At 45.7% G+C, this 12,489-nt stretch overlaps 1 protein-coding gene across 4 annotated transcripts in view; it reads left to right on the forward strand.

The window, feature by feature from the left end:
* The window catches only part of ADD1 (adducin 1), a 96,593-nt gene that overhangs the window by 9,148 nt on the left and 74,956 nt on the right, over positions 1 to 12,489 (forward strand). The window lies entirely within an intron of this gene.

Here is a 12,489-nt window from a genome sequence, read left to right on the forward strand (position 1 = left end):
GTGGTTCAAGTAGAATAAGAACATGTAGGGCCACATAGCTTAATTAGGGGGAGAGGTGGAGCTGCACTGAAGATTGGGGGGCGGGGTCGTCCCCCACCCCCACAGCTCTGCCAGTAACCACTTTCCACTAAGTCGTCCGAGGCCCCTTCTGTGTTGGGTACAAAAGTCCAAGCGAGTTGAGCTCTCTTTCTCTCCGTGAGTCTTGCTCACGCTGTTTGGGTGTTCATTCCACGCACTAGTGGTGACTCGTAGGAAAGACGATCCCTGCATGTGGAACTGCATCACACAGTTGACTGCATGTGGGAAGGACCAGACCACTGCACATGGGAACAAGACCCTGCACAGCACGGGTCTCTCTGTCTTGTCACACCTTTTCTATTCGTCTCGTCACCCTAATTTAAAGTGTGAGTCCTTATTTGGTTGAGTCAATTGAGGACCTTAGGACGCATGGGTTCTTTATAATTTTCCCAATGCTTTTTAAAAAACAAAACTGAGGGGATGTTGTGATCGGCTCTGTTTGTCCATCTGTCCGTCACACTATCTATTCATAAATACATGTGATCACCACATGTCTCAAGAAGGTGCAAGAGCAGTTATTTTTGCTCCTCCACCCTGAGGCTGGGTCAAAAGGTCAAATACCAAAAAAATGCAATTTTCGGCACATTTTAAATAAAACGTAGTGTCGTGGCCAAAAATATTGGCACCCTTGCACTTTTTTTTCAAACGATGCACCATTTCTTCCAGAAAATTTTTGAAATTAAAAAACATTTTGGTTTCCACAAATGTATTTATTTGGCTTGCTGCGGAACAAAACAAAAAGCTGAAAAAAATTACTCAACCTTGGCTTATTCCACACAGAAATCCTAAAATGTCCTGCACAATATTATTGGCACCTTCTAGAAGTTGTGAGAAATAATTAGATTTCAAGCAGGTGATTCTCCGTTACTTTGGAATTGAACTCACCTGTGGTGAGTTGCAGGTGCCTGCAAGATAAGAATCACTCATTCAACCAGTTTGAAGAGAGAAAATGAGTCATTCTGTTGTTTTTTGTCAATGTGTGTACAGCAATGAGTGTGGAGAAAAGAAAGGAAACCAGAGAATTGTTTGAGGAGGTCAGACACAAGATTGTCTCCAAGCATGGACAATCTCAAGGCTACAAATCCATCTCCAGAGATCTTGAAGTTCTTATGTCCACCGTACACAATGTTCTCAGGAAATTTAAGTCCCATGGCACTGTCGCCAACCTCCCTGGACGTGGCCGCAAGAGAAAACTTGATCGAAGATTGCAGCGAAGGATTGTTCGAATGGTGGAGAAAGCACCTCGATCAACTGTCAAACAGATTCAAGCTGACCTTCAGAGATAAGGTACGACAGTTTCAACTCGCACCATCCGTCACCAACTCGATGAAAGGGGTCCGATGGTAGGAGACCCGGTGGGACCCTACTGCTGAGAGGGAGACATTAGAAATCCGAACTGGAGTTTGCCAAAACACACCTGAACAAGCCAAAATCCTTCTGGGAGTCCTGTGGACAGATGAGACCAAATTAGAGCTTTTTTGGTAAAGCACATCATCTCTATTTACAGAAAACAAAATGAATCCGTCAAAGAAAAGAACACCTTCCCTGCAGTCAAACATGGAGGAGGTTCAGTGATGCTTTAGGGTTGCTGTGCTGCCTCTGGCACCGGGTGCCTTGATTGTGTGCATGGCATCATGAAATCAGGAGGTTACCAAGGAGGCATTTTGGAGCGCAATGTTCAACCCAGTGTCAGAAATCTGGGTCTCCGTCGAAGATCATGGGTCTTGCAGCAGGACAATGACCCCAAACACACTTCAAAAAGCACTCAGGAATGGTTCAAGACAAAACGCTGGACTGTTCTGAAATGACCAGTAATGAGTCCAGATCGAAATCCCATTGAACACCTGTGGGGAGATCTGAAAACAGCAGTTGGGAGAAGGTACCCTTCAATTCTGGGAGAACTGGAGCAGTTTGCACAAGAATAATGGGACAAACTGCCTTGAGAGAGGTGGAGGAAGCTCATTCATGGCTATAGGAAGTGCTTGACTGCAGTAATTTTGTCCAAAGGTCGTGATACCAAATATTAAGTCGAGGGTGTCAATAATTTTTTCAATGCCATTTATTTTTACTTTCTGATTTAAAAGGATATATTAAGTTCTAAATTGAAAACAAAGGTTCTGTAATACTAACAGTGAAATAAAGAATTGTGGAGACCACCTGAGAGGATGATGACAGAAAAAAGGGAAAGTTTGTTTATAATTGGGGTGAGTGCCAGGGGTTGGCCTGGAGAAGATTGCTGATAGCAAATTTGTGATTTTATTTTTATTTTCGTGTCGTGATAATTACGTTGTACCCATAATAGATGACCTTGCAGGATAGCTTAGAGGTGCACACACTCGCCTTTGAGCTGCATAGCCTGTGTTTGAATCCCAACACAGCTCCAGACTGTCAGCCTGGTGTTTCACAGGCAGGGTGATTCATCAATGTTTGCCTTCCATTGGGAATACGGCAAGTCGATGTTAAACATCCCACAATGTATTTTGACAAAGGAAGCAAGTTATCTACGCGATCCCGAGTAAATCACAACTTCCTGTCTAAACTGCGGGTAGCAAGTGGTCTCCTCGTCTTGGACACTCCTTGACACCAGGTTACACTGCTTGCTATCTTGTAGTGGGGTTGCTGTCTCGGCAGCGGTTCCTCCATTATAAACATTCACCAGGAAGTTTGTTTGTGTGCTTCATGTGAACATTTAAATGACTTTTTGTGGTTGCTTTTCTGAGTGTTGAGGCAGCCATGTTGAGTGTTTGTTTGTTTTTTTTTGAGCGCATCACGAGATGAAAAAATATTTAGTACATTCTCCAATGAAAAGGATTTTTGTGTTTCTACTTGGCACTACAAAGCTGCAGCTGCACATTCCTGATCCGAGCTCATTTGGGCCTTTCAATCGGTTGGGCGTACAACTTTCCTGTATCGGTTGGGTTGGGCGTCCAACTTGGGACGTGTGCAATGTCTTTGGAGCCTCAACGGCCTGGCTGCACCTCTGGCTGTGGCCAGTTACAATCGTGCCAGAAAGAACTTATTTTAGAGTTGATGATCAGCGGTGTGTGTGCTTATGCGAAAAGCACACACCGCTGCCAATACGGTGAGAACATGACGTGATGTCAGAATGAAGTGTACCGCACTTGAGCTTGAGCAGATTGCCAATTCGATATTGTGGAGAATTTGATGTGGACTATACGATGTCACAACATGCACGACTTGTCGCTCGACTTGTCAAAGTCCTTCCAATATTAAGTGAAAATTATGTATTTTGTTTTGGATGATTATCACGTGTAGATTCCAGCAGATATGCCAGGAGCAATAGACAACAAAAAGAATTGCTTGTGATTTTTAAAATTTATTTTGAAGTTTGTGTGTTGTTGTATTTTGGTCGATCTTTCTGTTGATCTACCTTGTATGAATGTGCACTTGACACTCTTTTGTATAAGCCACATTACATATGAATGTCATCCGTGTACTGTTTCGTTAATATCAGTTGTTCTATTTTTGAGTTGTACACGTTGCAGTGAGTTTTAAAAATCATCCTTGGACAGTAGATGTCACCTTTCCTGTTTCTTTGGATGTCCGATTGGTTTTTAGGATGTGTCTGTGTCCTTGCTCTTCAATGAGGTTGCTCAGTGGGTCCAGAACTATGCAAACAGGATTGGGGGGGTGGGAGGTTGGAAGATCCCGCGTCGTATCGTCACCCCCTGATCATTTGGTTTTTTTTCCTTCTGAGTGCTGTAAATATCAATATGTGGTATTCTACTGCTGTGTGTGTGTGTGTGTGTGTGTGTGTGTGTGTGTGTGTGTGTGTGTGTGTGTGTGGGTGTGTGTGTGTGTGTGTGTGTGTGTGTGTGTGTGTGTGTGTGTGTGTGTGTGTGTGTGTGTGTGTGTGTGTGTGTGTGTGTGTGTGTGTGTGTGCATGGTTTATACTTTTTCTTCCGTTGATCCTGCTTTTTGCAGGCAGATTCAGTGTATCTACAATTGATCTTTTATTCTTAGAATAACGGTTTCTTCCACATTTGCACAACCTTGCCACCGCCAGCCAACATGACAGTCCGAATGCTCTGTAGTTTAAAAAAAAATGACTACAGTGTGGTCCACAACCTGTGACGCAAAAAACCAAACCTGAGCAGTGTATCGTGAACAGAGGCCTGCAGGCTTAATGTGTCTGGCCCATCAGAGAACCACGATGGCAGTCATATAATTTTGTTTGGGGACCTTGGTGGGTGGAGTCAAGCGACCAATGTGGGCATGGTCCGTCAGCTGTTCGACCAATGGGTGCACATTTCAAAAATCGACCCCAAACAAGAACCACAACAACAGCAAGCTGAGCTCTCATAGACCTGCCACATGTGGCAGGTAAAAATTATTATGTAAACCCAGACTTGATGCCCTGTTCGTTGAGGTTTGTGCACACCAGGATTTGCTGATGTTGCCAATATAAATCCTTGACAATGAACATATAATATGTGACACCTTTACCATTACCATCCATGTATTTACCAGGATAACTTTATCGTTACTATGTACTAGCAAAGGTACCTGGTATTGCTGGGTACCACACCACCCTTCTCTTCTCCCTCCTCCCTCCTCCCACAAAGGAATTTTGCAGCGTGTATATTTGGTGAAGTTAGCTCAGGTGTTAACCTTTATTTATGTTTTCTTTCTCCAAACTCTTCTTTCACCCTTGCGAGTTATGGCATTAAATGTGAAGTAAAATTACCTTGAAGTCGATGCATAGGTTGTATTTGTACTATTTTCGTTTTTTGGACAATTAGTGATTGGCACATTTGAGAGGTCACGTGACTCCTCCTTCGCCAAACTTCCCGATTGTTGTGACGTCTTCATTAAGTTTTTTTTTTTTAATTATTACCCCCCCCCCCCCACATCTGACACCATATTTGATGATTGAAGCTCACCATCTCACCAATTATATCGGTATCCGGGTTGAAGTCCCAAAAAATTTGGGCTTTTTATAAAGCATTAGACAACCCGTGAACCCGTTGGGTTCCTGTTGTGACAGCGATTGATGAAGAAGAAAAAAAAGATAGCTCCAACGAACTATACCACTGAGATTGTTTGCATTGATCAAATTCTCCCGAAGAGTACTTGACTGAATCGGGAATTGATTTTTTTTTTAATTTTTTTTCTTTGCCTGATTTTAACGAAAGTTGATACTGTACACCGCAGGAGAATGTTGAGTCAGGTGGGCCGGAAATTTTTGCGCTATCTTGTACCGTTTTGGCTGTATTTCGGGAACATACATGCATACATACATACATACATATACAAGATGAGAGTTTTAGTAATATATATATTTTATATATATAATGTATATGGATCGACCTTCGGAGATGGTGACAGGTAGTGGTTCGTTTTTATAAGTTATGAAATGCGAGAAAATGACTGTTTAAAGCCCCTAGTAAGGTGCATCGTGGTAAAAATGTGATCCTATAAAGTTTTGTTGCAGTTTACCTTGGGAGCTCAGAGGAGTAGCGTCTCAAACAAACATCTCATTTGCTTTTATATAGAAGACTCGCAGAGCCGACACGTCGCTTCCCTGACGGACCAATTAGTTGTCCTGTTTGCCAAAAAATTTGGGCGAAAGGAAAGGAAGACAAATTTACCCATGCATGGAGTGCTTTAACTCCTACCCCCTACCCCAACCCCCTCTCCCCGTTCCCGTCCTCACATCCCGCCCCTCCCCCTTTTACCCTCTGTTCGTTCTGATGTCCTTTCCCGCTCAAAATGTCTCACACGATGTGGGTCTGATTCTACTTCAAGACTGTCTTCAGAATGTGGACGAGCTTTTGTTTATGGTGTTGCCTGACTGCTCTTCATATAAACAGTTGCTAACGGTGAAGTAGATGTTTGTGAATCAAACAGTCATTCGGTGCATTGCACTTGATACAGAGTAAGGGCAATGGAAATACAACATCAACAATTGTCCTCGTTTCATCAATGGTAAAAGTTGCTTTTACTGCCCCTACCCTTTCCCCTTTAAGTCACTCTCAAAAATTTAGAAGTTCTTTGGCATTCATTGCCTTGGGGTCACTGTCGTCATTTTCATTGTTGACAGATCGAGAGGTGTATGTATGTATGTATGTATGTATATATATATATATATATATATATATATATATATATATATATATATGTATATATATATATATATGTATATATATATATATATATATATATATGTATATATATATATATATATATATATGTGTATATATATATATATATATGTATATTGTTACGAATCTACCGCCCACCCAGCGTGCGGACTGCCACTTTTGCCAATGGTGGCCGTCTCGCCCACCGGACGGACAATTCAGTCGCGACCTTCCGGAACAACGCTGGAAACCAGTCACGGGTGTGCTCCAAACGCACACCACGGCCTAGTCAACACTCTACCCATGCGCGACAGGGTCAATCGCCGAATTATCGATATACCTAAGCATTCACGTGGGCAGACTACCGAGAGACCGTACCTCAGCGAGGTCTGCTTGGACACGAACCGCTTAAGCGGTTCATTCTGTTCTGGGATAACCGAGCGGTGTATTATCGCGAGACCTCGCTGGACCCATTTCTTTTATTGGCTATTAAAAAGCCCGCTATATTCCGAGAGCAAGATAGCAGTTCAATTGGGGAAAAGGACACGACGAACGGGTTAACATTCACACAAGGACATTTATTTATAATGCACATGTAAACAGGGATGCAATGAATGGGGGAAGGGGACAAGACACGAGCAAGGTAAAAGCACTACAACCGTCTATGATAATTATTATTTACAAGCACTTGCACAGTTCTACTTGCGGGACATGGTGCCTCAACATTCACACAAAGAAACAGGGAAAAGACCACCCTCATAGACAAGGGGGTCAGACTGGACCCATAGGCCTTGAACCGCCATCTTGCTTAACGGAATTAATTTAAAAGCTCGTATTTGGGTGGGAATCGAGGGTCGCTTCGCACACCCCTGATCTGATTCCCGTTAATTTAGTTCGGAAGCTAGATGGGTTTTAATCTCACTCCTTGACAACAGTGTTACGAATTTACCGCCCGCCCAGCGTGCGAACGACCGCTTTTCACTAATAGCAGCCGCACGCCCACCGGACGAGCAATTCAGTCGCGACTTTCTGGAACAACGCCAGAAACCAGTCACGGGTGGGTTATTAACCCCACCACGGCCTAGTCCGTATTATACCCATGCGCGACAGGGTCAATCGCCGAATATCGATATACTTTAGTATTCGCGCGGGTAACCTACCGAGAGACCGTACCTCGGCGAAGGCCTGCTTGGACACGAACCGCTTAAGCGGTTCGTTCCGTTCTGTGATAACCGAGCGGGGTATTATCGCCAGACCTCGCCGGACCCGATTCTTTTATCGGTATTCAAAAACCAACTACCATTCCGAAATGCAATACGGCGGTTCAATATGGGAAAATGACACGACGAACGGGTTCACATTCAACTAAGCACATTTATTTACACACATGCACATTTCCAGCCATGCAGGTATGCAAAAACACGCATGCAGTCATGCAACCAAACAAGCAATGCGTGGGACGGGCATAAAACAGGAGCAAGGACCAAGACTTACTTCCGTCTATTAGTTATTATCAATGTACACTGAACAGTTTCTACTTAGCGGGACATGGCGTCACAACATTCATTCAAATAAAAGCAAAGAAAGACCCCCTCATATACAAGGGAGTCAGACTGGGCCCGTGGGCCTTTATAACGCGGGGCTTTCGTGACCGAAAGGGCCCCACGAGACCGTTGCAGGTTACCTGCACCCTCGTGGTGCCTTGATGGGGCGAGTTGCGACGTCCCGTCCCCACGGCAGCTAGCGCAGCCGCGGTTGAGCCCGGGCCTTCCACGTGGCAGGCGAGCTCTCTCCGGCTCTCCCCATGAACGCGCAGGTTCGCGCGACACAGCAGGGCTGCGCCTCCATCCCGTGTCTCCTTCGCGACGCCTGGACCTCCACCGACTGACTGTTCCAAGCTCCCGACTCTGACACGAGCCCAGACCTCCACACAGCTCCTTGGCTTCTCCAGACTCTCCGAACCCCGACAGAGACTCGGTTCTCTCCACGCAGCTCCTCTACGCTGCGTCCAGCGCACCCTTTTATTCCCCCTCCCTTCTCGCCCCGCCCTCCTTCCAGAAGGGGGACGTTTTCCTTGTGGGTCGGGGTTTTTCGTAGCAATCATCCTGGTAGCGCTTCTCTATGCTCCCTCCACTCGCCCCTTCCCCGTCCCAAAGCACTGGAAAGTAAGAGGAAAAATCCGTGCGTTATCGGAACGCCTTCTTCTTTCTCCATGGCAGAGACGGTTTTGGATGTGGAGAGGGTTGTAGCGTGGTTGTGGAGATTGTGATTGGTGGTGTGGTTGGTCCAAAATAACGATAGCGAAAGAAAAACGGCTAACTCAAAGATCACAGCCCCGTCCATACGAATAAATCCCATTAAACAACGGTGGGGAAATCTAAACGCGGACTTGGCGATATAACTGATCTTGGGGATATCCTTTATGGTGCTCTCCAAATTACCACAACCGTAACAATATATATACACACCAAAAGGGGAAGGACTCGGGTTCCTCCTGAACACCCGGTCCTCAGGCTGCTGGGCACAGATAACTCTGTGCGCCAACAGGTTGCTTCGCAACCATGAACGCCGATTGGTACTGCCAATCCTGTTAGGATTACACGACTTTGTTACCGCTTCCGGTGGATTTGACCATACCAAGCGAGTTTCGTGCCCTCTACGCGTACTTGTATTAACTTACCGTGTCAGGTGCAGCCGAGAGGAGCTGCCAAGTACGCACCGGCTAATAAGAGCAAATTAGTGCGGTAGAACTTCCCGGCTAACCTGTGTGCATACTATGCTGGACCAATGGAGGAAAAGACAGAACGAGCTAGGTACATTTATAATATATGCAATTTATTATTAATGTGGGGAAAGGACATGTGAACAATATAGGGTTTTAATACCTTGCAATATGGGCAGCAGGGGAAAGTGAGGATTTGTTAGGTGCAGCAAAATAAATGCAATTATTTACAAAAGAAGACTGTGCAGAGCTAATCCGACACAAACTTCTACAATATTTCTTGTGCAAACATTACAGGCACCACCAGCCACACACACCTGAAGAAATTAGAATAGCTAGAAAGATAAGAGAAAGTACAAGGTGTAAACAACCCCTATGGTACCTGGCACAGATGACGGACCAGCACAAACCCAGTCGCTTAGAAGGGGAGAGGGGAAGAAAATTGGGGGTGTCTATGGTGAGTGATGGGGAGGTGAAAACGGCGTGCAATGAAGTGCAGGTGCGGTGCAGAGAGGAAAAATGAAGAGGTACCTATCTGTAGGTTGCTCTTTTCGCTCTTGTGTGTCCACAGCAGGAGAGAGAGAGAAGAGAGAAGAGAGAAGGGGGGGATAGAGTGGAGAGAGAGAGAGGGGGGGATAGAGTGGAGAGAGAGAGAGAGGGGGATAGAGTGGAGAGAGAGAGAGGGGGGGATAGAGTGGAGAGAGAGAGAGGGGGGATAGAGTGGAGAGAGAGAGGGGGGATAGAGTGGAGAGAGAGAGAGAGGGGGATAGAGTGGAGAGAGAGAGAGAGGGGGGGATAAAGTGGAGAGAGAGAGAGGGGGGGATAAAGTGGAGAGAGAGAGGGGGGGATAAAGTGGAGAGAGAGAGAGAGAGAGAGAGAGAGAGAGAGAGAGAGAGAGAGAGATGAGAGAGAGAGAGAGAGAGAGAGAGAGAGAGAGAGAGAGAGAGAGAGAGAGAGAGAGAGAGAGAGAACACGAGAGAGAGAGAACACGAGAGAGAGAGAACACGAGAGAGAGAGAACACGAGAGAGAGAGAACACGAGAGAGAACACGAGAGAGAGAGAGAGAGAACACGAGAGAGAGAGAACACGAGAGAGAACACGAGAGAGAGAGAGAGAGAGAACACGAGAGAGAGAGAACACGAGAGAGAGAGAACACGAGAGAGAGAGAACACGAGAGAGAACACGAGAGAGAGAGAGAGAGAGAACACGAGAGAGAACACGAGAGAGAGAGAGAGAGAGAGAGAGAACACGAGAGAGAGAGAGAGAGAACACGAGAGAGAGAGAACACGAGAGAGAGAGAACACGAGAGAGAGAGAACACGAGAGAGAACACGAGAGAGAGAGAACACGAGAGAGAACACGAGAGAGAGAGAGAACACGAGAGAGAACACGAGAGAGAGAGAGAGAGAGAGAACACGAGAGAGAGAGAGAGAGAGAGAGAGAGAGAGAGAGAACACGAGAGAGAGAGAGAGAGAGAGAGAGAGAGAGAACACGAGAGAGAGAGAACACGAGAGAGAGAGAACACGAGAGAGAACACGAGAGAGAGAGAGAGAGAACACGAGAGAGAGAGAACACGAGAGAGAACACGAGAGAGAGAGAGAGAGAACACGAGAGAGAGAGAACACGAGAGAGAGAGAACACGAGAGAGAGAGAACACGAGAGAGAACACGAGAGAGAACACGAGAGAACGTACAGCTTATAATGGTGTGTGAGAGTCTGTAAGCGTAAATGCTGAAGTGTATGATCGGTCTGGTGTTCCACCCACTCAGCGCTCTTCTCCGCCTTTCTCTTCATGCTGCAGATCAGTTCAGGACACTCCTACTCGCCCAACCCTCCACACTCAGAAGAAGTAGCTGCCTCGCACCCAGAAGAAGACTGTGAGACCTCTGCAGGAGACTGCAGTGAAGCCTCAAATCATCCCTTTGCAGCTATTTTATAGATGCTGGGCGAAGGAGGAACCCAAATTCGGATCAAAACGATCTATAGGCATTCCCCAGTGCCCTCATCGGTGCGCAGACACTTTCCTCAGAAGTCGTCCCACTCCTTGCGATGCACCGAAGTTGAAAATGGCCTCATTCACCCCCGAACTCGGACACGCGACGAAGCTCTAGATGAACATGGGGTGTGCATTTTTGGGAGTGCTTTCCGGCCATGGACATGTGCTGAGCACTAAATGAGTGTTGCTATTTATCGGAGCATCATGGCTATCCAGACGATGTTGACTGAACCCCAGTGCGAACTTGCGTCCGAGTTGTGTGCCAATATGTTCTGAACTCGAGCATCCGCCATGGTGGGTTATGTTCATGGTTTTCCGATATCCTCAAAGGACAGTGGTGAGCGTCCGGGATGCCGACTGTGGTCGTGGAGTTTCGTAGCGGTTGTGGTGAGGAGGTTGAAGCGTTGCGGTGAGGAGGTTGAAGCGTTTGTAATGGTTGTGGTGAGGGCGAGCGTAGATTATTGTGGAGATTTTTAGGAAGGCGTTGTGGTGGTCTTATGAAGGTTGTAGTGTTGTAGTTCGAGTACAGATAAGGTTGAAATGAAGTGTCCGTTGGGAAATGGCGTGCGGTTTGAATGGGCTTTTGGTGGCATATGCCAATGAAGCTCTCTGTTAACTTGGGGTCTGTGATGTACATGCTTTCATGAAGGAGAGGTCATGTGTGCAAAGTAAATAAATAAAATAGAGGATGGAATTAAAGACTTAACCAAGAGGCCTCATAACGCATTTTGTCCCATATACCTGCTAGACAGGAGGGAACGGCGAACTCGAACGAATACTCGTGAAATGACTGCACCTAATATTGTCTTTCTATGGTCGTGGTGAAATTTTGCATCCCATGTAATCTAGATGAGGCCTTATCCATCGGGCCCCAGAATGCGTTCCTTGATTACCAGACTCGTGGCTTGTTGTTTCCTGGTTGCGGCCGTTTCAGGACCACACCGAATTGCATCGCTGGGAAACAAAATGGTTTGTTGCATGTGCAAATCCAGATATGTTTCCGTTGTACTTCTGGATGCTGTGAGTGCTTTGTGCAAAATGTGCTCTTATTTGCAATAGACCTCAGAGAATCCCACAGAGGTGTTTTCTTTCATGCACGGATGCTGCGATCGAGTCATGGGATTGTCTTTGAGGTGAATCTTACTCTCAAGCTTCCTTCCTTGGAGGATCCTAACCGGACGCTTGATCTTTCCATTGTCTGACACTGGTTTGATTAGTTGCTTCTGGGTTGTTGGTTTCTTTTTTTTTTCCATCCTGTTATCCCTTTCTGGATCCTGATCAAATTAGTTTTGTCGACTTCCATGGAATCCCAATGGGTGTTCTCGAAATATCACGAAACCATTTGGTTGGTGAGTTGGTGAGATCGATTTAAACATGGGAGTGTCGTGTGAGTGAAAAAGGAAACTTGGTGAATATCAGGGATTTTAACTTTGAAACATTCAATTACCCAGACGATGTAAGTGTTTGGATTTATTTTTAAATTATATTTTGATGATAAGATGTTATTCCATCCACCGCAGCTGATTGGAGGATTAATGGGCGTGGTCCCGAGCATTCATTGTTCTCGGCAATGCGGCAACACGTACGTTC

The sequence above is a fragment of the Eptatretus burgeri genome, chromosome 12 (genome assembly GCF_056783735.1).
Source record: "Eptatretus burgeri isolate ZD-2024b chromosome 12, Ebu_testis_v1, whole genome shotgun sequence".
NCBI lineage: Eukaryota > Metazoa > Chordata > Myxini > Myxiniformes > Myxinidae > Eptatretus > Eptatretus burgeri.